Below are 5,197 nucleotides of genomic sequence, written 5' to 3'. Positions count from 1 at the left end.
GCGATGTTTCAACAGGCTTGGAAAATGAATCAAAGTTTCTCTGTCAAAATCTTGAGCAAAAACAGATAATTTGATTTCAAACGAAATAACTTCCTCTAACATCGAAAAAATTGTGTTTCCTTTCCCCTGTAGTTTATTATTAAACTGATTTAGATGTGAAGTAACATCCACCATGAATCCACTGATCATTTGTTAATTCTGGATAGTGAACACCTTTCTTGAGGAAAAATGCTTTGATTTCTGATAATAGGTAAGCAAAACATTTCAAAAATTTTCCTCTTGATAACCAAAATGTGCTGAAAATTTGAAACCCTACAATATGGCGATAAAACAGGTGAAAGAAAAAACCTTTTAACAATCTTTAAAAGCAAGAACAGTGTTCCAGAGAAAAGTAGTGATTTCACTGAAAGGAAAAAATCCTATTAACACTTTAGTGTGTGCTGCAAGAAACCAAACTAAAATACACACAAAAACAAACAAACAAAAAAAAACGGCACTTTGTTAAAGGCATATGATATATCATAAAGGAATTATGATAGAGTGCCTGAAACATTTTAAAAACAATTATTTATTTAAGCATATTTATTACAGAATTATTCATACTTGAGTTTCAATCATAGAATATAAACCCTTCACCAGTGTACTTTCCCCACCACCAATGTCCCTTGTTTCCTTCCTCTTCACCCTCCTCTGCCTATGTCAGGAGCAGGCATTTTGCTTTTTTCTCTCTATCTCTCTTTTCCTTTATGACACTGAGGTTTGCCAAATTTCCTTTATGACACCATGGTTTTCAATATTGTTTTTTTTAAGGGTGCCTTCTGGTGGAGACCAGAAGGCCTTCTGGACAAATTCTAAAAGAGCTGTAACACTGGTTTGCAATATTGTTAATTAAAGGGTACCATGCATATCACTTATCCATTTTCAGCATCCAGTTCTTGTCCAGAGTGATATGTTCCAACTATCAATGTCATAATGTACCTTTTTCTATTCTAACTGAACTCACCACTTTTTATGGCAAGCTTCCTATCATGGACTAGTCCTCCTGTCCCTCATCCCTATTTTCTCTAGATATTATTACCACATTGCCATTTATTATTCTTATATGCCATAAATGATTATTCTGTGTCTACACCTCTCCTTTTGACTCATTTCACTCAGAATAATAATCTGATGTGTTGATGTATGTACAGATGATGCACTGTGCATGGCTCAGTGTTTTGTGTAGTCTCAGAAACAGAAGTTGCACACCTGTACATTGTATACACTCATCGCATGATAGACTGGATTCAAAAAAACTCCCTGCTGAACTAAACTCTGTGACAGATGACACAGTAAAGATAATTTGTGAATTTCACAATTGTGTTCAAATCCAGACTATTCACCACCCTGGGAGAGAGTATGGATGTCCACTACTAGCATCTTCTCCATGAAGAAGTGAAGTGGCTGTTCAGGGGAAGGGTGCTCTCTCACCTTATTGGCAAGAGGGAAGAAGTAGTGCAGTTCCTGTGAGAGCAGAACTCTGACTTTGTACAGCTCCAGTTGGAGACAAGGAATGGGTGGGTAGCTAAGCTTGTGTATTTGGCAGTCATTGTTCATTTTCTCTATGAATTTAATATTTCTCTGCAGGGGAGTTCCACAAGTAGTTTTTACAGTGAGACATAAGATGGATGTGATCAAAAAAGAATCTGATTCTGGGATAGCTGTGACTGAGAAGATATAGAAATGTTTCCACTCTTACAAAAATTTTCTGATTGGCACTTATATTATGCAAAAAGTCATAACCAATATGAAAAACAGCATTTAAGGGCATTAGCTCACAACTTTAATCATGAGTACTTTGAACATGAAAATTCATGGAAAAGAAAACTCTGGATTGAGAATCCCTTCATGGAAGATGCCCACTCTTGCGCAAAATAAAATATGTGTTTTAAGATCACTCTAGGTACTGTATTTATAAACCCCACCCAACCTGGTCTGAATAAGCAGGGTAGCAGGAAAGAAATAATAAACAAAGCTAGCCAGGAAGGATGATCATGGAGTCCATGGCCTTTTACCTTGTACTCTGCCTTGAGCCCAAAAAGCTAGAACACCTCTTTCTTTATTAAAACCAATTCCCAATACCAGGAGGCTTCAGGTTAAGAGAGACACAAAAGTATATATTCAGTAGAATTTTATATATCAACGGAAGAGGTTTAAGAAAGGATGATATTGGGGGAACACCTTTGTTTAGGGTTGATACTGGGTATCATCTTACACTCTTGGAGCTTCCCGCCGGGGCTGAGCACTGACAGAGGCTAGGAGCAGAGTCCTGACTCCTGGAGCGGCCACCTGGCACACAGAAGAGCTAAATTAAAATTGTAAAGAGCCACATGTGGCTCGCGAGCCGCAGGTTGCCGACCACTGTCCTAGGTTGATGATATGCAGAACCAGCACAATTGTCTGTACAGAAAACTATTGTCAATGCCCTTCAGGCAAAGATTACTAGGAATTTGCCTTTGGTTGAAAAGTTGTGTTGATTGACCTATCAAGTGGTCACAATACAGTGTAGAAGACAAAGACAGTATAGTAATAATAGCCAGAGACAATAGAGATGAGGACCAGAGCTACCAGCCCATGATTAGAAGCTTATCACAAAGAATAGGTGCAGTTAGAGAAATAACTACACTAACAACTTTCATTACAATAATAGAGAGAAATACAATTTCTGTTTTGAATACCAACAGGGGATAGGGGAGGAGGGAAATGGGGACAATGTCGATGGGAAAGTTGCACTGGTGAAGGGGTTTGTGTATTTTATGGCTGAAACCCAATTACAAACATTCTTATAACCATGGTGCTTAAATAAAGAAATTAGAAAAGCATAGAAGGAAAATAACCAGAGAATTGTGAAGTAAAAAATGTTAAAGCAATCAAATTAAAGGAAGTTGGAACTATGATTAAGGAAAATCCTTAAAGAACCTTGTTCATCATTTGGCTGCATTTAGGGAGTATAGGTAATTCCGTATCTAGGTTAAAACTAAATATATAATTAATAAATAAACATAAGTCATCACTTAAGATCTTTGATTATTTTTAAGTTGAACATGGACAGTATTTAAGTTTTGTCTTGTTCAGTTATGATGATTAAGTGGTTTTGTTTTGTCTTCATTCATAATACTCACTAAATAGTCTCTTTTTATTGGGTGTTCTATAAATTATGCCCCATAGAATACCAATGTCCAATCAGAGATGTCAGTATGCACCTTTCCGTTAATCTCAATAGAAATATCTGACACTCATTAATGTCTCCTCAGTGACACAATATTATTTTAGGAAAGAATCTGTATTATTCCTTTAACTCAATTAGCATAATTTTCTCATGATCCAAATTTATTGTTGTGACTGACAAGATTTTGTCTTTTTTATAGCTGAGTGGTATTCTGACTGAACTATATACATTTTCATTATTTCTTTACCATCAATGAAATTTAATTTATCTTTCTAAATTGTTAATCACGGTGTAGGTCTTTTCAAATCAGTGTTTTGTATTTCTTGGATTAATGCCTATAAGTGTAATAACTGAGTCATAAGGTATTTATTAAATTTTTATTTTATCTCTATTCTTAAGGTGAGAAATCTCCATGTTTTTCATAATGATTACATGAATTAATATTTCCACCAACCCTGTGTAAGTGTGACCTTTTTTCTTCTAACAAACCTATTTTTTTCTTGCGTTTTTCATAAAGAATTTCTAACAGGGTTGGAGTGAGATCTAATCATATCTTTTCTTTGCATTTCTATAATGATATATCATGAGTTTCTTTTCATGTGCCTTTTGGCAGCTAACATGTTATTGAGGTATAATTGACATATAACATTATTTTACTTTCATATGCACAACATGATACAATATTAGTTTATATTTTGAACTTATCAACCACAATACATAAAATTGGACTCTGTGAGAAGATAACTCACCTGACAGACATTATTATTAGTACACCCTAACTTAATTGTAGAAGATACGTTTCTGAAGAATCTAGTACTATTGTTATAAAAAGGATTCCTGCTGTCAGATTTCTAAATTAAAACCTAAGTTTTCCACTTACCAGCAATCTGACATTAATAGATACTTAATCTCTCTATGCCATAGTTGATTTAACTATAAAATTGAATATGAAACAGCATTTATCTCAGAGGGATACTGTGAAGCCTAAAAGAGAAAACTTGCACAACAAATTTATTAGTGCTCTTAAGACATTATATATCTGCAATAATCCATAAAAAGTATACATAGACATGCAGATACAGATAAAATAGTCAAACTTCCTAACAGAGAATTTTATAAATTTGAATAACATTTATGAAGCTACTAATCTACTGAGCTAATTCATATATATATATATATATATATATAGAAAGATAAAATATATTCTTGACATTAACAAGTCATTATATAGAATATATTTTTAGGTTTAATGATAAAACATAAGTTTCCCCCTATTATTTAAATAGTTTAATTGTAGATTAAAAATACTATAGCTGCCTGGGATCATTTGAGAAATAAACAGATATTGACAAGCACCATATTTTCTTCTCTAATGTAAAAACAAGTCTTTATGATTGAGGGTGAATATATGGTACTTTAGGTCCCAGAAGCAATGAAAAAGTTGCCTTCTGTGCAAGCTGGGCTGGAATCATTTAGTACTTATTCTCAGGAAGTTGCATGATGGTGGCAGGGTTGCCTGTATCCATACATCTAGATAAAATATTAAAATACATTAAATTCTAAAAGAGAGTAATGGTAGATATCACACTTTCTAAAACACGTTGCCACATTTATATTTACATTGAGGCTTTTTAAAAAGTTCTCTTTTATTATTCAAAGTGTAATGACTATTGTTTTGCCTACAGCAGAAATAACTAATACCAGGCATGAGTGAAAAATGATATTAAAACCTTTTAAAAAGGAATAATGTTATTTTATTATTAGCATTGTTTGCATGAGTTTTTGCAGCATACCTCAAGGTCATAATAATAAGTCAGGTAAACCAGAATATAAACTTAGCAAAGTTTTTTACTGCCTTTAAGCTCCTTTGTTCACAGAGCTGAACCTGTTTCTCCACCATAGGTGTAGCCCTCTCCCTGTCCTCTCCTAAACCCACACCAGTGGCAAATTTCTTAATGAAGACCAGTTTTAATTTTCTTGGTTTTTATT

General features: G+C 34.0%; 1 non-coding gene across 1 annotated transcript; it reads right to left on the bottom strand.

Annotated features, from left to right (window-relative positions):
• Positions 1-809: 809 nt before the first annotated feature.
• LOC126033233 (U7 small nuclear RNA) lies at positions 810-871 on the bottom strand. Its single transcript, XR_007504352.1, has one exon. It is a non-coding gene; the product is annotated as a U7 small nuclear RNA (small nuclear RNA).
• Between the last annotated feature and the right edge of the window lie 4,326 nt (positions 872-5,197).

The sequence above is a fragment of the Suncus etruscus genome, chromosome 16, assembly GCF_024139225.1.
Source record: "Suncus etruscus isolate mSunEtr1 chromosome 16, mSunEtr1.pri.cur, whole genome shotgun sequence".
Lineage (NCBI taxonomy): Eukaryota > Metazoa > Chordata > Mammalia > Eulipotyphla > Soricidae > Suncus > Suncus etruscus.
This window is presented reverse-complemented; position numbering and strand designations above follow the sequence as displayed.